The following is a 23,784-nucleotide window of genomic DNA, read 5'->3' on the forward strand; positions in this document are numbered from 1 at the left end:
TGTAATTTTTCGAGAAGTGGGCCCGGGCTCGGGTTTTGCTAGTTTCGAGATTCTTGCTAATTTTCGATTGTTTTCGATTGGGTATTGTTCCCTTAGCATATTGTGATGTATTCGCTCTGGTTTTGGTTAGATTCGATGCGCGTGGAGGCCGATCGAGGGGAAAAGGCGTCGCGAGCTAGCGATTTCACCGGTCCGAGGTGAGTAATACTTGTAAATGATATCCTGAGGGTTTGAAACCCCGGATTTGCACATCATAGTGTTGTATTGTGGTGACTTGCACGCCAGGTATGAGCGTGGGGTAGAGCACCATTGGGGATTGTGACTTAGTCCGTCCCGGTTGTTGGTTTTATTGCGTAATTGACTGAAACTACTTGTTATCATCATTATTTGGGTTGATTGCTATATTTGGGCTTCGTGCCAATTGTTTGAATCCTTCAGGGATCGATATCACTGTTTTTGCATTGCTTTGCATATTATTTTATCACAGTCCAAGGTTTAAAATACTGTTTCGCAAACTTAGCTACCTTTCTAAGATTTGAAAACCTAAATGATATTTTACTGATGCTTTGAGTTGAGACTGTTATTTTACTATTGCCCAAGGGGCTTATGTGCATTTCTGGACTGAGGATGGATCGGGCTGCGCGCCGCAGCGGTGTGATATTTACATTGTGCTTGGGCTGTAGGAGCCCCTCCGGAGTCTGAACCCCCACAGTGAGCGCGGGTACCCACATGGATCGGGCTGCGCGCCGCAGCGGTCATATGCATTGCATTGCATTCATGCATTGGTTCCTGTTTGTAATACGTGTCATGACATTCAGCTCTCTGATTTCATTGGCATTCATGCTACATCTTGCACTGTTTACCAGACGCCCTGGTGTAATTGTTAGTGGAGTGTTGTGCCCGAGGGGCTGACTTATGTGCGGACTTGCACTGTCTGATTACGCATTCATTTGCTTGACTGTTGGAAAATGATATTTTCAAAAGAGGTTTTTAAACTGAGCCAGATATTTTCTAAAGGATTTTTCACGGTTTTACTGTTTTCTCAAAGGGTTGTACTGTCCTATATAGCATGATGGAGTGCTCTTACGTGATTTCTTGTCTCTCAGTTATTATTTACTCTTATTACAACTGAGTTGGAAGTACTCACTTTACTTCCTGCACCTCGCTTACAGTTGCAGGTATTGTTTACCCGGTAGCGGGTGATTAGCGGACCGAAGGTAATACTGATGTAGCTGAGCAAGGTGACCGCCAGCGTTCGTGGCACCGGACTTCATCTTTTGGATTCCAGATTTCATTTTATATATATATGACCCTGTAGTTGTGTTCCTACTTCTTAGATGCTCGTGACTTGTGACACCCCGGTCGGGTTGTGTTGGGTTATAAATACTGGTTATTATTGTCGTTAAGCTATATTTATCTATTCATTTATGTTTAATAATTGTTAAAGTGAAAGGATTTGGGTTAGTTGGCTGGCCTTGTCTTCACGAGAGGCGCCATCATGACCGGGATGGGAATTGGGTCGTGACAAAAGCACAACCTGGTGCATGTTTTTCAGTATCAACAACTTGATCATCTGCACCATCCTCAGTTGATAACTCTTCATCATTTCCATCTTTGCTTAGTCTATAAACACTAGATTGTTCCTCTCCAACTTGTTGTTGAACATGTTCATCGCTTTCAAGAGCCGTTTCCTCACATGTAGCATTATCATCTGGGACTTTATGCGATGCATCATGAGCAGCATGTTCTCCAGTATCAACAACTTGAATATCCGCACCTTGCTTGCTTCCAACATTCTCAGTTGATAGCTGTTCATCATTTCCATCTCTGCTCAGTCTATCAACACTGGAACGTTCCTCTTCAACTTGTTCTTGAACATGTTGATTGCCTTCAAAAGCCGCTTCCTCACGTGTAGCATTTTCATCTGCGACTTTATGCGATGCATCATGAACATCATTAATATCCGATAGATGTTCGTAACAGTCGTTCATCCTACTATATTGTCGATAGTTACTCAAATCAAAATTGCCATCGTCCATTCCATTTGATTTGTTGACAATCTTAAACAAATGTTCAAACTTCTCATCGAAATATTCCTAGAAAAAAATTACTAACAACGATTAATCTGAATAATATTAGCAGAAATAAAAAGACTTCTCTATAAATTAGCTTACCTTCACTTTTTCAAAAACCGCATCCACAATAGCAGATCGCTCATCCCGTTTAAACTTATCGAAAACTTCTTTCACAATCGTGTTTCTTTCTTTTTCTGCATGCCTTTGAACCTCTATCGTTACCCTCTAGTATAGAGACACAGAACAGAAATTCAGATATAAAAAAATGCTGAAGTTTACCAAATATAGAACACAACTTCAGCTATTATGATGCTGAAGTTCATCACAAACCGAACAAAACTTCAGCTCAAAAAACATGCTGTAGTTTTACAAAAACACAATCAAAACACATTAGCTCAAAACTTACAGAACATATTTTGTCGACTAATTCATTCTCAAACTCCATTGTAGAACGGTTAGAACGACTCTGGGTACGAGATGATTCGCCCATAACAGGAGTTCGATTCGCTTCTTTTGATCGACTCCGACTACGTGGAGATTCACCAATAACAGGAGTTCGATTCGCTTCTTTTGATAGACTCAGACTACATGGTGATTCACCAGTTGAAGTAACCGCATTAAGTACCTTTGAGCGAATCCGGCTGCATGGTAATTGTCCAATTAAAGGAATTGAATTCAATTCCTCTTCTGTAGAAATTATATCCAATACCCTAAAGTTGCGATATCTCTGTTTAATACAAAAAAGTATATTATGAGGGGATAAAAACTAATGCGTCAACATACTAAAACAAAGACAAAAAAAAATTAACTTACATCATGATTACTGAAGAAATCAAAAAGTTTGTTATATTTAGGCTCTCCCACACATACATAACGTAACATCCTGGGAACCTGAGGGATATCAAGGTACTCATCCACTCTTATATACTTCTCCCGAATATCTGGGAAGCGCTCATATAACCAAGCACATAACGAAATGAAAATCCACCAACTTTATACTCAGTTGCATGAAATTTGTTCTGCTTGTCCAATGCATGTTTCAGCGAGTAAATGAGCTTTTCATAACACACATTACTCCAAGGATATTCAGTACAAGCCTTACCATCTTCAACAATAGCTGCATACTCCTCCAGCACAGATGATTCAGTCGTTTTTCCAAACAAAATAGACTCCACAACAAGAATTTCCATAAGCTTCACATCATCTTCTTCACTCTCGCATACGTGTCTGAAATTCACAGCATTCTTTGGAATTTCATTCCGAGTCATAAAATCTCGAATATCCTTCAAGGTCACACCCTTAGACTTACCAAAATAGCGCTTCAGAATATTTCTCTCTCGATTAATTGGTTTTTCAACATTATGTGTTGTGATCCGCAAACCGCACATAATGTGAAAGTCTTCAAGGGTGAAGGAAACATCATGGCCAAAAATCTTGAAACTAATGGAGTCTCGATCATTGGTGAATATTCGAGAAACAATGAACTAATTTCATGCTGCATTTGAAATTCTCCATAGCCATAATATATCGAAATGTACCATTATTAAGCTTATCCCGTTGTGCAGGAGTCAAGAAACTTGCAATTAAACTCTTTAAATCGTGGTTCCCTTTCCAGTAACCCTTATAGTTAAACCAATCTCAAAACTCAAAATATCTATGCCCTGGTTTTGTAGGTAGAGCAGCAGGGACGAAATGACTTGGGGGTATTATAGGTTGTTTAGGTGCTTTAGGTGATTTAGGATCTTTAGGTGCATTAGTTGCTTTACGTGCTATAGCTGCTTTAGGATCTTTAGGTGCCATCTGTTAAAAAAAAGTAAAAGATACAAAAAATAACATCAGAGCATTATCAAAAAAATCAGTTAAAACTTCAACTTTAAGAAGGCTGAAGTTTGCCAGTTACAAAACAAAAACATCAGCTCCTAGAGCTGAAGTTCGCCAGTTACAAAACAAAAATTTCAGCTCCTAGAGCTCAAATTCACCAGCAACAAAAACAAAAACTTCAGCTCCTAAAGCTGAAGTTCACCAGTTACAAAACAAAACATTCAGCAAAAAATAAGTTTTAGTTTTTACAAAAAAAAAAAAAAAAAAAAATTCAAATCCAAAAATAATGCTGAAGTTCATAAAAAATATAACAAAAAAAATACAAAACATGAAACACTTTTTCAGCTCCTATCTAAGGTATCATTGAAGTATTATAGACTTCACACTTTAATAGTATCATCAATTTATTTCTCAAAATTTTTAAAAATTTTGACGTCTCCAAAAATCACTGAAGAATTTATAGAATTTTCATCAACAACACAAACACACGTTCAAAAAACTTAAAAACACAATCGTAAAAGTAAAACTAATGCACTTATCAAACTAAACCCTAGGAAACTATTTTATCATAAATACATGATTATCAAAACCAAAACCAGAAATTAAATCATAAAAATTAATACTAAAATAAAACCCAGAAAGTTAATGCAATGTACCTGTGATTAAATAGTAATATTATTGGGGAACAAACAGTTGAAAAATCAAAAACAACGACGAAAACTATTTGATTTCAGAGAAGAATAAATCAAAAAACGCGAATAACGGGAGAGAAAGAGACAGTAGAGGACTAGCGTATACTTGGAGAGACAGCAGTCTTTTAATAAAGAAGGGCAAAATAGTCTTTTTAAAAGGCTTTTAACAAAAAAAACGGGTACAGGTGCAAACAGAAAAATAAAGCGGCTACAGGTTAAAAAGTGGCGCCAAATAGGACGTCCCATGTAACTTTTTACCAATTTTTTTAATTGGCAGAACTATTTAGTTGGGTTTAAGAGGTTTCATGGGCCTCTTTCTGTGATAGAAAATTTAAGTCATGGGCTAAAGGCTCACTTTTAAATATCTTGTTTAATTTTATTGTAGGCTAATGGCCTAAATAAAATTTAAATTTAGCTATGTTATTTTTTTTAATAAATTTCAGATTATAAAATTAGTCATATGGACTTAATTTTTAGAATATAAATTTAGTATTTGTATTCTTTTAATAAAACTATAATTGTTTTATTATCCCAATTGCTTGTAATGTTAATTTGTTTAACATTAAATTTATATGTTAATTTATTTAACATGCTTGAAATGTTAATTGTTTTAACATTACTTTGGTTGATTAGTTTAACGCATACTTTATGTTAATTTATTTAGCATGAAATCAATATTAATTAGTTTAATATTAACAATACTTGTTAATTTGTTTAACATGTATAATATGTTAATTAGTTTAACATTAAAGTAAAATTTATGTGAATTTGTATAGCATATAAGAAATATTAATTAGTTTGACATTAATTTTATTTGCATGCTAATATAAGTTATTAGTTAACTTGTGATTCACATGGGATTATAAAATCATGCAAGATGATTATGTTATCTTAAACATGATTAAGACACTTAACTAGATAATTGAATATTTTAATTCTTGGACGATGATTGGGAATAAGTGAACTTTCGACTCCATAATTAATATATGTGTTTATTAACTTAATCAATTGATGCTTAGTGTCATAATATGTCGTGTTGAAAGCAAATTCTGTGTTCCGAGGCCTTAAAAACCTCTTTTTGTGTCACGACCCGAATTTTCCACCCTCGGGAGTCGTGATGGCGCCTACTAGTGAAAGCTAGGAACCATTTTCATTTTTAATCCCTTAGAAATTCCAAAACAACATAACAAAAGCAGCGGAAATAACAATAACAAAACTAGTGCGGAAGACAAAATTTGATAATTTAGATTAATACAAACTGCGGAAGTCTAAGTACAACTCTACCCAGTATAACATGAATACTACAAATAAAGTCTGAATAGAAATACACGAATTTGTCTCTGAATATGTAACGACCCGACCGGTCGTTTTGAGCTCTAGCGTGCCCTTCAGCAGTTTGAGGCCATGAGCAGCTTCATTTCAGGTATTATGACTTGTACGCGTGGTCGAAATTGAATTTCGAAAGAAGTTCGGAGTTGATTTGGAAAAAGAATTCTCATTTCGGAAGCTTTAAGTCGAAAGAATTAACTAAGATTGGATTTTAGAGTAAACGACCTCGAAATCGGGATATGAAGATTCCAGTAGGTTCGTATGATGATTTCAGACTTGGGCGTATGCTTGGATCAGGTTTTGGATGACCCGGGAGCGTTTTGGCGCCCATTGTGGAAGTTAGCATTTTGGAAGAAATTTCATAAGTTTGGGTTGAAGTGCGTTTCAATGTTATCGATGTCCGAATGTTATCGATGTCCGTTTGGGATTCCGAGTCTAGGAATAGCTCCGTATGGTGATTCTGGAGTTGGGAGCGCGATCGGAAGTGAATTCGGAGGTCCGTAGGTCATTTTGAAGTCATTTGGCTAAAGATAGAAATTTGAAGATTTTGAGAAGTCGGACCGAGAGTTTGACTTTTTGATATCGGGGTCGGATTCCAATTCCGAAAGTTGGAGCAGGTCGAATATGACTTGTGTGAAAAATTTGAAGTCAATCGGACGCTATTTGAAAGATTTAAACATCGAAAGTAGAAGTTTGAAATTCTAAAGTTCATAAAGCTTTCAATTCATGATTTTAGCGTTGTCCGATGTGATTTGAGGCCTCGAGCAAGTCTGTAATGTGTTTTGGGACTGGTTGGTATGATTGGTTGGGGTCCCGAGGGCCTCGGGTGGATTCCGGATAGTTAACGGATCGAATTTGGTGTTTGAAGAAGAGCTGAAGTTGCTGGTTGCTGGTGTAACCGCACCTGCGAGACTAGGGCCGTAGGTGCGGAGCCGCAGAAGCGGCCCTATGGCCTCAAATGCGGTATTGGCGGAAGAGAGCTAGGACCGAGATGCGGTCGTTTTGCCGCAGATGCGGGAGCGTATCTGCGATAGAGAGGGCGCAGAAGCGGAATGGGTTGGGGAGCCCCGGACCGCAGAAGTGGCATTTGGTCTCGCACCTGCGGAACCGCAGAAGCGGTCAGCAGACCGCAGGTGCGGAAAGAGCTGGAGGCAGTGAGTGTTTTAAAAATTGGTATTTGGCCATTTCCTCTCATTTTCTCTTGGCTTGGGCGATCCTTGGAGGGTTTGAAGAGGGGATTTTCAACATTAACGACAAGCTTTGGAGCGTTTAGCATCGATTCGAGTCTTCGGAAGGGCGTGGAATGCCGGTTATGGATCTTCGGAGCAAGGTGAGTATCCTTTCTAACCTTGTAAGAGGGAATTGTCCCCATAGGTGAATTAATTGGATTTGTGCTCCTATTTGTGGGGACTACGTATGCACGAGCTGACGAGAGTCCGTGCATAGCTACTATTATGTTTAAGTCCGGGTAGTCTAGGACCCAAAAGCATGCTATACTTGGAATATCTGTAACCTTATTGATAGTTGAACTGCATAAATCCTACTTAATTGGTAAATGAATTTCTAAAAATAATTAAACTTCATTTTTCTAAATTGTTAAAAGAGAATTGGTTTTCTTCGGATAATTATTTCCTGATGACTTCTTGACTCGCTGTCTGTGTGTGTTTAAATTCTAGAACGGGCCGAACGCCTCGGTAGATTAATTAGATGCATCTATGGTTCGCGCCATTCGACCCTCTGGCAGTGCACAGTTTATATATTGTTGGATCGGACCGTACGTCCTCGGTGTGATTTGCCCATGCTTGTATTGCTTGCCTTGAACTTATTAAAGTTGTTATAGCCTCTTCCCGGCTTGAGAATATTTGTATAAATGATGAAAGGGAAATTGGAAAGTTTCCTATGAAAGGAATAATTGTTTACTTGCTTCATTCAATTGGATTAAAATCATGTCTACAAAAATCCACAATTTAACATATTATTGATATAACATTATTGGACCATTAGTAAGTGTCGAAGTCGATCTCTCATCTCTACTTCTTCGAGATTAGACGGGATACTCATTGGGTACACGTTGCTTTCGTACTCATGCTACACTTGCTGTGCATTTTTCTTGCACAGGCACATGTACTTCTAGTGACCTACTGGGCGTAGCAGTATGGATGATACGGGGACTAGGTGAGCTGCATTTCTCGAGACGACCCGCAACTAGTATAGTCTCTTTCAGCGTATTGTATTTATTTTCTGTCCATTGTATTTCAGACAGTTGTTGTATTGTATTGCTTCCTATAAATAGCTCATGCACTTGTGACACCGGGTTCTGGGATGTCTATGGGTTTATTCGGAAATTTTAAAATCTGTTAAATGTTTCATTTTTTTTATTCAGTGGAATTTACTATGTATTGTTCAAACGTATAAAAGAAGTGATTTCGCAAATATTTAAAACGAGAATTTAATTATGTATTTATGATTAGCTTTCCTGACAGCGATGTCCGACGCCATCACGGTCCTTAGTGGATTTTGGGTCGTGACAACATGGTATCAGAGCACTAGGTTCCCTTAGGTCTCACGAGTCATGACCAAGTCTAGTAGAGTCTCGCAGATCGGTACGGAGACGTCTGTACTTATCTTCGGGAGGCTACAGGGCTGTTAGGAGTACTTCTCTTCTTGATTCCTCATTGTGCGATTTGATTCCTTGAGGCTTATGCCCTTGTTTCCTTCCTACTCAATCTTACGCGACGCGAACCGCTTATTATAAATCAAGAATTGAAGAATTGTGATGGTACTACCGATGTGGAGCAGGGTTTTTCCCCCTGCATGGTTGATTAGGCTATTGTCGTTGCCTTGCGGAAGGATATCTTGTCATTTCAGCTCAGTAACAGTATTCCGGAGAGCTTTGAGACTATGCACATGTTGCTATGGTTGCTCATGAATGGTTATCGCACAGTATGGATATGATGACAGGGTACTTGCCTATGTGTTGGAGCGGTGAATGAGTTGAAAGGAAATCTACTCAGTGCACGATTCAGAGATATGATATTTCACTTCTGGCGGAGGGAAAGCAATTGGCCTATGAATGTCCAGATTTGGGGTGATGGAGTAACAAGACTTAGTGTTTCCGGGCGTGGTGGAATTTTCATCCGCGATGTAGTGTCGTTGTCCTCGATGGTATGTGTTAAGTTCGTCGGTGTTATGGTCTTTTGCAATTTGCCTTTGGGGCAAGATATTGTAAAATAATATTAGAGAAATGGCTTTCAGAGATCGCGGGGTGCGATGGTTCAGGATTAGATGTGTTTTCCTAATATTGACGGCTCGAGAAGGATGACTTTCGGAAAGGTTCAAAAGTGAGTAGCGGTCTGTTGGTTCAAATGCCACCTAGATAGATTTAGATCTAAGGCATTAGCTGAGCAGCAAAGGAGGAGGAAGGACGTGTGGGAAGTGTCATGCGGGGGTTAAAGTTCCAGAAGGCCAGGTGTAAGACGTGGAGGTCGAGTAGTTTCTTAAAGAAGTAAGTCTGCCCAAAGTGGGAGAGTGGCAGAGCAGTATGTGGATTCACTGGCTGGGTCTACAGACATAATTTGAAGTGTGGACCATTATGCGGCAGGAGATTTGATATGGCGAAGAAGGGCTATTTGATATGAAGGAGGATGCAACCTAACTTTGAATAGGAAGGATATTGCCGTACCTTTAATTGATGTCCACGAGGAGTGAATGGACTTGTGCAGCTAGAGAGCGAGCTCGGGCTCAGGAGGGTTATTCCCTGTGAGCAGGTTAGCAGTCGCGTGGTTGGCGAAGCTTCTACGAAGAATTCTAATGGTTATACCGCAAAGAGATCGGTCGTGCGAATGTGGTTGATGATTCAGAGTACAAAAAGGGGGTTTTGCAGAAAAATTCCGAGAATTTTTGCGGTCGATTGCGCATGGTTATGTCAATAAGAGATAAGGAATCCTGGTGAATTTTAGAGTTGTGTAATAGTGGCTTCAAGCTAAGTGGGAGAGCCCCACCGTCTACGAATGGGTTGTATGGTTATCTTCTAATGAAGTTTCAGGTTATCGGCGTATTGGTAAGTTATTTCAGCTACGGGAAAAGAGCACAAGTGATAATTTGAGCAAAGGAATTGTTAAAGGTGTGCTATGGTTGGCCTTATGGTCTCATGTTCAGACTTGGGGAAGGATTTAGGATTTATGCCTTGTATAAGTGCGGGTTTCGAGGGAAGTGATTCCGCCGGGTGCTTCGTCGAGAGGGTATGCATGTGCTAGAAGAATCATGGAGTTGATTATATTCGGGGCCAAGTCAGAACGGGTGGCTCTCAACAACGGTCCTAGTGAATTCGAAGGGGTAAAGTATGGTGCCTCATGATTTCGATGCCTATAGGTACGATTAAGAATCAAGCTTCGTAGCAGCTTATGAGGAGAGGCCCAGAATGTTCTATGATGTTTTGACTTGCAGTATAGCATTTGGGAGGTATGAAATGGTTCGTGGCATTTGAGATAGCATGGTCTCGTGATTCAAAGTCACTCGGGATGAGTGCGGATGGAGTGTGTTATGTGTTGAATGGAGTTATTACTTCTAAGGCAATCAAGGATAAATTGGAAGAAGATAGACTGGTTAGCCATAGTTGAATTGGCATATTGGTGGTAGTAATCAGTTCCTTCAGCAAATCATGCAAGTGACTTGTGGCGGTACGTGCGAGGCCTGTCGGCCGCCGTAATTGATGTTATTCAGGAGTATTCTACTGTTATGGCCTGTTACGTGTAGGCGGATCCCGAAAGGGTTACGATGGTTTAGACCACTACTTGGAGATTTGCATATTCTACGGTTATAAGAATTCACCTGCGTGTTGCGATGGTTCTCCTGAAATGAGTTAAGTGGAAGGTTTTTATATGATGAAGTGTTAATCTATTAGTGGTTCCGGAGTTATGATGGAAATCGTGTTCTATCGAATATTGGCATGTTGGGCGCAGTGAGCGGTATGGAATTTGAAGTAAGGATCAAGGTTGCAGTTTAGTGTTAACAAGGATGCCACGAGCTCGGATGAGCAGGAAAGTAGTTTCGACATTTAAAGTAAGTTGGTATTGTCTTTAGCGTCATCTAAGATCGGTGTTTTGTGCAAAAGGCTTTGCATCCTGGTTAGGGATTCTTGATCGCTTTTTAGCGTTAGTGCGGCCGGTGGTTTGGATGTACAGACCTGTTATCTGTTGTGGAAGGTTGTGGGAGCATGCGCCACGGGAAGGTTGTATAAGGATGGCATGTAGTCACTTGATTGGTTGAAGATTTAAACCAAGTATGAAGCTTGTGGTGATATCGTTGATTTGGGAATTGATGCCTTGAGGGCACTTAAATTATTGAGTTGTGGACTGTGGATGAATTCAAATGTGAAGATGGGCTCTATATCAGGCCAGATGTGTTCATTTCAGTAATGCGCTCCTTATAGAAGAGTAGTTAGGGTGTTATTTCGTTGTCAGTTATTTCCTGTAATGATATATTGCGCCGTGTGAGTTGTGAGACGGCTTGGTGAAGTGCTTACGTGTTGAGGTTCCGCGTAGAGATGATGTTATATGAGCAAAATGGCTCTTGAGATTCAGATTGTATATCGCACCTCAGTTGTGCTTGAGGTTTGTAGCTTATAGCGCTATATGTCCCCTCAGGGGTGGTATTATGCACTTAGCGTGCTTGTGACCGATATTCGGTATTTTGTTGTAATGAGCAACTTAGCTCGATGTGCATCTCCTTAGGTGAGTGTTATGTGTAGATCGGGTGGCACGCCGCCATGGGTATGTTATTTGGATCGGGTTGCGTGCCGCAACAGTGAAATGTTGAATACAGTTTTCATACTTCATCTTATGTGTGTTTTGCTTCCCATTTTTCTGAGGCAAAGTTCATATTAGTTACGCGAGTTGAGTAGTTCCTTCTAGTGTTCGTCCTCCTTTTGTATCGCGTTTGAATTGGCAGCCTATTGCCACGTTGGGGCATCATATGAGACTTTTGATCATGTCCGGGGTGGCTTATTGCCTGAGCAGTTCGTGCTGGGTGAGACGAGATCATTGGATTTAGGATCAGTGCAATTTGATTATATGAAGTATATTAAGGAGCTAAGACCATTATTTGGTTCGGGATGAGGTGATGTTTCTTGTCAGGAGAATAGACCCAATGATTTGTTGATTCGGCAGTTGGTTAAGAATTTCTGCACATCTCTTCCGTCGTGGCGGTATTGTAAGAGTTAGAGCAAGACCTATGTAGGTCATGAGGTGCAATGGGAGCATCAGATTCAAGGAATTTTGATCTATTTGATCAGGGAATGTTATTGGGGTCCTGTGAGTAAAGTGGTGAAAGTTGTAAATTTAGCTAAGGTATGCAGTCATGTTTTGGTGTTGCGTGTAGTTATTGATACGGTGAGCGTATGTTGGAACAGGCCTGGCAGAGAATTCCGGATGTTGGAACTGGCCTCTAAGGCTTATTTGCTTAAGTGAAAAAGGATATCTTCAGATTGATCGAGCTAAGGTGCCCAGCTGAGTTGTGATAGCACGGGTAGGTGCTCGAGGTGCTAAAGAGTGATTTCGGACAACCTCAGCACAGTTCTTAGCACGTTCGAGGACGAACGTGTGTTTAAGTGGGAGAGAATGTAAAGACGCGACCGTTCGTTTTGAGCTCTAGCGCGCCGTCCAGCAGTTTGAGTCCATGAGCAGCTTCACTTCAGGTATTATGACTTGTACGCGTGGTCGGAATTGAATTTCGAGAAGTTCGGAGTTGATTTGGAAAGAGAATTCTCATTTCGGAAGCTTTAAGTCGAAAGAATTAACTAAGATTGGATTTCAGAGTAAACGACCTCGGAATCGGGATATGAAGGTTCCATTAGGTTCGTATGATGATTTCAGACTTGGGCGTATGCCCGGATTGGGTTTTGGATGACTCGGGAGCGTTTTGGCGCCTATTGAGGAAGTTAGCATTTTGGAAGAAATTTCATAAGTTTGGGTTGAAGTGCATTTCAGTGTTATCGATGTCCGTTTGGGAATCCGAGTCTGGGAATAGCTCCGTATGGTGATTCTGGAGTTGGGAGTGCGATCGGAAGTGAATTCGGAGGTCCGTAGGTCATTTTGAAGTCATTTGCCTAAAGATAGAAATTTGAAGGTTTTGAGAAGTTTGACCGAGAGTTTGACTTTTTGATATCGGGCTCGGATTCCAATTCCGAAAGTTGGAGCAGGTCCGAAATGTCGAATATGACTTGTGTGCAAAATTTGAAGTCAATCGGACGTGATTTGAAAGGTTTAAACATCGAAAGTAGAAGTTTGAAATTCTAAAGTTCATAAAGCTTGGATTGGAGGTCGATTCATGATTTTAGCATTGTGTGATGTGATTTGAGGCCTCGAGCAAGTCCGTAATGTATTTTTGGACTGTTGGTATGATTGGTTGGGATCCCGGGGGCCTCGGGTGGATTCCGGGTAGTTAACGAATCGAATTTGGAGTTTGAAGAAGAGCTGAAGTTACTGGTTGCTGGTGTAACCGCACCTGTGAGACTAGGGCCGCAGGTGCGGAGCCGCAGAAGCGGCCCTATGGTCGCAGATGCAGTATTGGAGGAAGAGAGCTGGGACCGCAGATGCGGTCGTTTTGCCGTCGATACGGGACCACATCTGCGGTAGAGAGGGGCAGAAGCGGAATGGGCTGGGGAGCCCCGGACCGCAGAAGCGGCATTTGGTCTCGCACCTATAAAACCGCAGAAGCGGTCAAGAGACCGCAGGTGTAGAAAGAGCTGGAGGCACTAAGCGTTTTAAAAATCGGGATTTGGCCATTTTCTCTCATCTTCTCTTGGCTTGGGTGATCCTTGGAGGGTTTCAAGAGAGGATTTTCAACATCAACGACAAGCTTGAAGCATTTAGCATCGATTCCTGTCTTCGGAAGGGCGTGGAATGCCGGTTATGGATCTTCGGAGCGAGGTGAGTCTTCTTTCTAACCTTGTAAGAGGGAATTGTCCCCATAGGTGAATTAATTGGATTTGTGCTCCTATTTGTGGGGGCTACGTACGCACGAGGTGACGAGAGTCCGTGCATAACTACTATTATGTCTATGTCCGGGTAGTCTAGGACCCAAAAGCATGCTATACTTGGAATATCTGTAACCTTATTGACAGTTGAACTGCTTAAATCCTACTAAATTGGTAAATGAATTTCTAAAAATAATTAAACTTCATTTTTCTAAATTGTTAAAAGAGAATTGGTTTTCTTCGGATAATTGTTTCCTGATGACTTCTTGATTCGCTGTCTATGTGTGTTTAAGTTCTGGTACGGGCCGAACGCCTCGGTAGAGTAAATAGATGCATCCAAGGTTCGCGCCATTCGACCCTCTGGCGGTGCACAGTTTAAACATTGTTGGATCGGGCCGTACGTCCTCGGCGTGATTTGCGCATGCTTGTATTGCTTGCCTTGAACTTATTAAAGTTGTTATAGCCTCTTCCCGGCTTGAGAATATTTGTATAAATGATGAAAGGGAATTTGGAAAGTTTCCTATAAAAGAAATAATTATTTACTTGCTTCATTCAATTGGATTAAAATCATGTCTATAAAAATCCACAATTTAACATATTATTGATATAACATTATTGGACCATTAGTAAGTGTCGAAGTCGACCTCTCGTTTCTACTTCTTCGAGATTAGACGAGATACTCATTGGGTACACGTTGCTTTCGTACTCATGCTACACTTGCTGTGCATTTTTCTTGCACAGGCACATGTACTTCTAGTGGCCTATTGGGCGTAGCAACATGGATGATACGGGGACTAGGTGAGCTGCATTTCTCGAGGCGACCCGCAACTAGTATAGTCTCTTTCAGCGTATTGTATTTATTTTCTGTCCATTGTATTTCAGACGGTTGTTGTATTGTATTGCTTCCTAGAAAGAGCTCCTGCACTTGTGACACCGGGTTCTGGGATGTCTATGGGTTTATTCGAAAATTTTAAAATCTGTTAAATGTTTCATTTTTTTATTCAGTGGAATTTACTATGTATTGTTTAAACGTATAAAAGAAGTGATTTCGCAAATACTTAAAACGAGAATTTAATTATGTATTTATGATTAGCTTGCCTGACAGCGATGTCCGGCGCCATCACGATCCTTAGTGGATTTTGGATCGTGACAACATGGTATCAGAGCACTAGGTTCCCTTAGGTCTCACGAGTCATGACCAAGTCTAGTAGAGTCTCGCAGATCGGTACGGAGACGTCTGTACTTATCTTCGGGAGGCTACAGGGCTGTTAGGAGTACTTCCCTTCTTGAGTCCTCATTGTCCGATTTGATTCCTTGAGGCTAATGCCCTTGTTTCCTTCCTACTCAATCTTACGTGATGCGAACCACTTATTATAAATAAAGAATTGAAGAATTATGATGGTACTACCGATATGGAGCGGGGTTTTTCCCCCTGCATGGTTGATTAGGCTATTTTCGTTGCCTTGCGGAAGGATATCTTGTCATTTCAGCTCAGTAACAGTATTCCGGAGAGCTTTGAGACTATGCACAGGTTGCTATGGTTGCTCATGAATGGTTATCGCACAGTATGGATATGATGACAGGGTACTTGCCTATGTGTTGGAGCGGTGAATGAGTTGAAAGGAAATCAACTCAGTGCACGATTCAGAGATATGATATTTCTCTTCCGGCGGAGGGAAAGCAATTGGCCTATGGGGTCGGTTGTGCTAATACTATACTCTGAACTGTGTGCAGATCCCGATGCTGCATTTTTTTATCACAAGCCCAGTTCGCCCTCCGTGAACTATCGTGGCGGCACCTAGTCTCTTCGACTAGGTAAGCCTAACAAATTCCGAAAAAAAGAAATAACAGAACAAAACTAGCCATAAACTGCAAAAATAACATAAAGAAGCGTTTAAGATGCCGCTTGGCATATACAATACAAACTCTCGAACTGAAACAACATTTTCCAAAACCTGGAATCTCATGAATCACAAGCTATTGGATAACTACACGTGTCTAACTCCGGAATGTCTAAACAAAAGTAAATACAGAAGGGCTAATACTGTAAAAGAGAATGGAAAGGGACTCCTCGGTTTGCGGACGCGGCAGATATACCTCGAAGTCTCTGGAGAATCGCCTCGCCTCAAGGGTAGTATGGCTGAGTCGAAGTACCTGGATCTGCACATGAAAAACATGCGCAGAAAGGGCATGAGTACACCACAGCGGCACTTAGTAAGTGCGAAGCCTAACCTCAGTCGAGTAGTGACGAGGAAAGCCAGGGCCCTACTCAATATAGATGAAAACAAGGTATGAAAGTATAGAGTAAGATGGAATAATTTAAGTACAAAAGTAAGAAGTATCACAGGATAGTAAGAATAATAACAACTATAACAGGGCCAAATAATCACAGAAGAAATACAGCTCAACACAGAGATAACAGCCGGGGATTTCCCAGGATACCGTCCTGTAGTCCTAAATATAAATATCCAGTGGATCTCCCGGTGTCGTCCCGTAGTCCACCTCATGGTGCGCGGGGATTTCCCGGAATACCGATCCATAGTCCCAAATGTAAATATCCAAAATTGGGGGAATCTACCGGGTGCATTCCCGTAGTTCCATTGCAGGGGGGATCTCCCAGAATACAAATCTGTAGTCCCAAAGTAAACATGTAAGGGGATCTCCCGGGATACCGTCCCGTAGTCCCAAAGTAAATACACAGCAGCAACACGAAGAATACTTAATCCAATTCAATTTCATATCAAGGTATACAGGTATCCCTAACCTAGCATGCTGTAAATAATCCGAATAAGGCAGTTTGAGCAAGTAAAGCAATTAAGTCAGTTAGACATGCTTCCCTAAGCTAGCACTAGGCATCAATTTACAAGCAGTATAAATAGGAAAAAGGGAAACACAATTATAATTACTTAATGAAAACAGGATATTCAACAATTAGCACAAGTACGCACTCGTCACCTCACGTACAAGGCATTTCAAATATCAACAATACCAAATCCTAAGGGGAGGTTCCCCCCACACAAGGTTAGGCAAGCCACTTACCTGGAACCGGCTCAATCAACTCGAAACCACGTTCTTGTCATGAGTGCTCGACTCTAAATGGCCCAAATCTATTCAAATAAATGGCGTAATGTAAATATAACATCAAGTAACTGATTCCACTAATTAATTCTAAGCTAATACGCAAAATTAGAAAAAATGACCAAAACGTTCCCCGATCCCACGCCTCGGAATAGGGTAAAATTTAAAATTCAGAATCCTCACACTCTCGCGAGTTCATATATGTAGAAATTACTCCAACCCGACATCAAAATCTTGATCCCAACTCAACAATTAGGTCTAAGAACTTTTCCAACTTTTCTCGAATTTTTCCACCCCAAATTCGAATTTAAAGGATGAATCTAAGCATAGATTCATGGAAAACAATCAAAAACGAGTAAGAATTACTAACCCAACACACCCAGGTGAAAATCTCTCTCAAAATCGCCAATCCCGAGCTCCCAAATCAATTTCTAAGGTTTTGAAACTAAACCCTCAATTCTGCCCCTTTTTCTGATTAGTGAAACCGCATCTGCGGCCCTAGGACCGCACTTGCGGTCCCGCTTCTGTGAAGACCAAGTCGCACCTGCGACTTTTCATTAACGGGGACTTTCCGCACCTGCGACTTCCTTTCCGCAGATGTAGTACCGCTTCTGCGGTGCCTTGGCCGCATCTGCGGTCAAATCCCATATCGCCCCTAACCGCATCTGCGATACTTCAACTGCTTCTGCGGGCTCGCACCTGCGGTCCCCAAGCCGCAGTTGCGGTTATGACAGCAGACTCTGCTGCTTCAGCTGCAAACTCCCAACTCCAAACTTCATGTTAATCGTCCGAAACCACCCCGAGGCCCCCAGGACCTCAACCAAAAGCACGAACAAGTCACATACCACTATCCAAACTTATACCAATCCTCAAAACACCTAAAACAACATCTAAACATCGAATTAACCATGGATTCGAGCCTAAGAACTCCAAAAACTCTCAAATTACGCTTTCGATCAAATAGTCTATCAAACCTCATCCGACTGACCTGAAATTTTGCACACACGTCACATTCAACACTACGGAACTACTCCAACTTCCGGGATTCCATTCCGACCCAGATATCAATATCTCACTATCGAACCGGAAAATTCAAAAATTCAACCTTCGGCATTTCAAGCCTAATTAAGCTACGGACCTCCAAAACACAATCCGAACAGGCCCCGACTACGGTCCAAATTCACTCTACTCCGACTACGGTCCAAATTCAAAAACTCAAACTCTCATTTAGGGAATAAGTGTACCAACACTCTCCGAAACTCCAAATAAATCCTCCCGGCAACTCACAATAGCAGAAACAAAGACGGGAAAAACAATTAATAGGGGATCGGGGCGTTAATTCTTAAAACGACCAGTCGGGTCGTTACATCCTCCTACACTTAAACATACGTTCATCCTCGAACGAGCATAGAGACATACCTGAAGTAGTGAAAAGATGATGGTAACGGCTGCGCATATCCTGCTCGGTCTCCCAGGTCGCCTCCTCGACCGGTTGACCCCGCCACTGAACCTTCACTGATGTAATGTTCTTTGACCTCAGCTTTCGGACTTGCCTGTCCAATATCGCCACTAGCTCCTCAACATAGGATAGATCCTTGTCCAGCTGGACTGAACTGAAATCCAACACGTGCGACGAATCACCGTGATACCTCCTGAGCATCGAAACATAAAATACCGGATGAACTCCTGCCAAGTTGGGAGGTAAGGCAAGCTCATAACCAACCTCCCCATCATGCCTCAATATCTCAAAAGGACCAATATACCTCGAACTCAACTTCCGTTTCGTCCTAAATCTCATAACGCCCTTCATAGGCGATACCCGAAGCAAATCCCGCTCTCAAACCATATAGGAAACATCACCAACCTTCTGATCCGCGTAACTCTTCTGTCTGGACTGGGCTGTACGGAGTCTATCTTGAATCACCTTAACCAAGTCTGTGCCCAATAATCTAGCCTCACCCGGCTCAAACCAAACCACTGGGGATCTACACCGCCTACCATATAAAGCCTCATACGGTGCCATATGAATGCTGGTCTGATAGCTGTTGTTGTAGGCAAACTCCGCCAATGGCAAGAACTGATCCCAAGACCCTCCAGAATCTAAATAGTGCACTCGGACTGTTCGTCCGTCTGAGGGTGAAATGCTGTACCCAACTCCACCCGAGCGCCCAACTCATAATGTACGGCCCTCTAGAACCGTGATGTGAACTGAGTACCTCTATCTAAAAAGATGGAAACTGGAATACCATGCAAGAGAACGATCTCCCGGATATAAATCTCTGCCAACCGCTCCGAAGAATAGGTAGCACATATAGGAATGAAGTGTGCGGACTTGGTCAGCCGATCCACAATCACCCAAATGGCATCGAACTTTCTCAAAGTCCGTGGTAGCCCAACTACAAAGTCCTTGGTGATCCGCTCCCACTTCCACTCCGAAATCTCTATCTGCTGAAGCAACCCACCCGGTCTCTGGTGCTCATACTTCACCTGCTGACAATTGAGGCACCGAGCTACAAACCCAACTATGTCTTTCTTCATCCGCCTCCACCAATAGTGTTGTCTCAAATCCTGGTACATCTTCGCAGCACTCGGATGAATGGAATACCGCAAACTATGAGCCTCCTCTAGAATCAACTCCCGAAGCCCATCAACATTGGGTACACAAATTCGACCCTACATCCTCAATACCCCGTCATCACTAATAGTCACATCTCTAGCATCGCCATGCAGAACCTTGTCCTTGAGGACAAGAAAATGAGGGTCATCAAACTGGCGCTCCCGAATACAATCAAACAAGGAAGACTGAGAAACCACAAAGTAAGGACCCGACTGGGCTTCGAAAGATCCAACCTCACAAACTGACTGGCTAAGGACTGAACATCCATCGCCATGGGCCTCTCTACTGCTGGTAAATAGGCCAAACTCCCCAAACTCTTTGCCCGGCGACTCAAAGCATCGGCCACCACATTGGCCTTGCCCGGGTGAAACAAAATAGTGATATCATAGTCCTTCAGCACCTCTAACCACCTCCTCTGATGCAAATTAAGATCCTTCTGCTTGAACAGATGCTGCAAACTCCGGTGACTAGCATAAATCTCACAAGGCACACCGTAAAAATAATGACGCCATATCTTCACGGCGTGAACAATAGCAGCTTACTCGAGATCATGGACAGGATAATTCTTATCATGTACCTTAAACTGTCTGGACGCATAGGCAATCACCCTACCGCCTTGCATCAATACCGCTCAATGGCCAATCCTCGAGGCATCATAATAGACAGTATAAGACCCCGAACCTGAAGGCAATATCAAAACTGGGGCTGTAGTCAAAGCTGTCTTGAGCTTCTGAAAGCTCGCCTCACACTCTTCCGTCCACTAGAACGGAGCATCCTTCTGGTTCAACCTGGTCATAGGTGCTGCAATGGATGAAAATCCCTCAACAAATCGACGGTAATAACCCACCAGGCCAAGAAAACTACGAATCTCTGTAGCTGAGGATGGTCTGGACCAACTCTACACTACTTCCACTTTCTTCGGATCCACCTTTATCCCCTCACTAGAAACCACGTGACCCAAGAACGCCACAAAATCCAACAAAAACTCACATTTTGAGAACTTAGCATATAACTTCTTCTCTCTCAAAGTCTAGAGCACTGTCCTCAGGTGCTGCTCATGATCTTCCGACTCCAGGAATACACCAGAATAACATCAATAAAGATAATGACGAATGAGTCAAGATATGGCCAGAACACACTGTGCATCAAATGCATAAAGGCTGCTGGGGCATTGGTCAGCCCAAATGACATAACAAGGAACTCGTAATGACCATACCGAGTCCTGAAAGCAATCTTCGGGATATCTGGCTCCCGAATCTTCAACTGATGGTAACCTGAACGCAAGTCAATCTTAGAAAACACGCGTGCACCCTGTAGATGGTCAAACAAATTGTCAATACGGGGTAAAGGATAACGGTTCTTCACTGTAACTTTGTTCAACTGGCGATAATCAACGCACATACACATAGAACCAACATTCTTCACAAAAAAGACAGGAGCACCCCAAGGTGATACACTGGGCCTAATAAAACCCTTATCAAGCAATTCCTGTAACTGATCCTTCAACTCATTCAAATCAGGAGAGGCCATAGGATACAGAGGAATAGAAATAGGCTGAGTGCCCGGCAACAGATCAATGCCAAAATCAATATCTTTATCGGGCGGCATGCCCGGAAGATCAGCTGGAAACACATCAGAGAAATCCCGTACTACTGGGACTGAATCAACTGTAGGGGTATCAATACTGACATCTCTCACATAAGCTAGATACGCATCACACCCCTTCTCAAGCATTCGCCGAGCCTTAAGGAAAGAAATAACTCTACTAAGAGTGTGATCAAAAGTACCCCTCCACTCAACTCGCGGTACACCTAGCATAGCCAGCGTCACGATTTTGGCGTGACAATCAAGAATATCATAATGGGGCGACAACCAGTCCATGCCCAAGATAACATCAAAATCTACCATGCTGAGCAACAATAAATTGGCTCTAGTCTCAAAACCAATAAGAGCAACCACACACGACCGATAAACGCGGTCCACAATAAGATAATCTCCTATAGGAGTTGAAACATAAACAGGGGAACTCAAAGAGTCCCGAGATATGCCCAAATGCGGGGCAAAATAAGAGGACACATAAGAATAAGTGGAGCCTGGATCGAATAAAACTGATGCATCTCTATGACAGACCAGGACAATACCTGTGATGACAGGATCGGAAGCGAAAACCTCAGTACAGGCAGGAAGGGAATAGTATCTGGCATGTCCTCGCCCTCTAGGGCAACCTCTAGCAGGTGGGGTAGCAACTGGAGCTGTAACCATAGCTTGAGAACTCTGTGGGGCACGCTGTGGTTGAGAAGTATGTAGAGGCGCACCCCTCCTAAGTCTGGGGCAATCCCTCACCATATGGTGTGTGTCACCACACTCAAAACAAGCTTTGGGAGGACGTGGCAGCTGTGACTGGCTCGGGCCAGGTATGCTAGACTGACCACTGAAAGCACCCCGCGCATGAGGCGCACTAGATACTGGAGGTGCATAATAAGGCTCCTGAGGCCTAGGAGGAGATGGAATATTGTGAGCACGTGATTTTTTCCCTATATGAATTACTCCCATAAATTCAAAACAAAATAATTTTCCCATTATTTTCGTTAATTGTTTGCATTTGTCTGTGCATGTTTATTTTATTTAATTAATGAAAACTACAAAAATATGTTGCATTTGCATTTAGGATTTAATTTTACATTCTTAGTTTAATTAGTAAATTAGTCATTTTATAAAAATGAAAAATCACGAAAATGGCTCATTTTTGCATTTTAGCCTTTTTGTTAAGTTAGCAATTTCTTCTTTTATTTTAGGAGTAATTAAACGAGTTTAATTTTTGTTAATAAAGTAATTAAAAAAAATACCTTAGTAGGTAATTAAATTAATTTTTCAGTTTTCTTTTAGCTTTACAGTTTAATTTTGTAAATTGAAAAGGAAAAGAAAACAAGTGAAAAAAAAGAGAAAACAAAAGTGAGGGGAAAATGAAAAGGGTTGTTCTTGTTTTAAGAGAAACCAATTGGGCCAATGGGTTGTTAAGCCCAAATCCCTTCCCAGTCGCCCAAATCTCCCCCAGCCCAAAGGCATGCCCGCCCGTCTGCCCCGAAACCGACCCGTTCCCAAATGTTAACCAAACAAGAGATACACATAACCCTAATCTCCCAAGATCCAAACGCCCAACACTGTTCACTCGCCTCCCTCACACAATCAAGCCCTAAATCACCCAAATACATGGCGAGTGATTCCAAACCCATAACCACGCGTTCCTCCTTCTCTCCTCTTGCCATTTCTAACGGTCTCTGACACCAAAGATTCTCCCTCCTCTCACTCGCCCGATGTTGAGATGTAACACGTGATTAAAAGGTTCTGAGAACGATTCGTTGGATGAGTGTGAGGCGTTGGATTGATTAATTCAATCGGAGCCCCATATTCATCAGGGGTTCGTTTTCAAAAGGGACCTCATCCGATTTTGAGGGGAGGGGATTCTGGGGATTTATTCGGGGGATTTTTTGGAGAGAAGAGAGGTCACCTGGAAATGAGAATTCGAATAAAACTTTTCTTTTCATTTTTATCTGAAACCATCTTGGTTTAATACCAGTGACAAAATAAAAAAAAAATTCGTTTTCGTCTTTAATCTTAGCCCTTTGTTCTTTTCATCTTGAAGTTCAGACGTTTTCATTCTCATGGTGAATCTGGTTTGAACTTGAAGTGTGAGTTCGTTTTTTCTGAATTTTATTTTGATTTAATGGAAGTCGACTGAGTGTTGTTGGTTTCGAGTTGCTTCAAAGTTGTTCGCTTAGCTGCTGACTCGTGAGTTCATTACGATCTCTGTTTGGACTCGCTTCCTTTGAGAATCGTTGTAATCCTTCAATTGCATTAATCAAAAGTTTATTTTAAGGTTCACTTCCAAACTGTCTTATTTTACTGTTTTACCTGAGTTGAAATGTTTTGTTTGTTTGAATCGATTGCTGGAAACATGAGAAGCTGAACAATTTTGGGATGCTTGGTTGAGCTTTGAGTTGGTTTTCTGAGTTTGAATGTCTGTTTAAATGGTTCTTTTTATGGAAATGTGAATGTACGTTTGAGTTTGAATGTCTGCTTGAGTTGCTGCATTGCTGAGTACTGTCAGCTACTATTCCTGCTAGTTTGAGTTGTAGTTTGTTGTGTCCAGATTAATGTAGGATTTGTTGTTCATCTTTGGCTTCAATATAAGCTTAT

This window comes from Nicotiana attenuata, unplaced genomic scaffold, assembly GCF_001879085.1.
Source record: "Nicotiana attenuata strain UT unplaced genomic scaffold, NIATTr2, whole genome shotgun sequence".
Lineage (NCBI taxonomy): Eukaryota > Viridiplantae > Streptophyta > Magnoliopsida > Solanales > Solanaceae > Nicotiana > Nicotiana attenuata.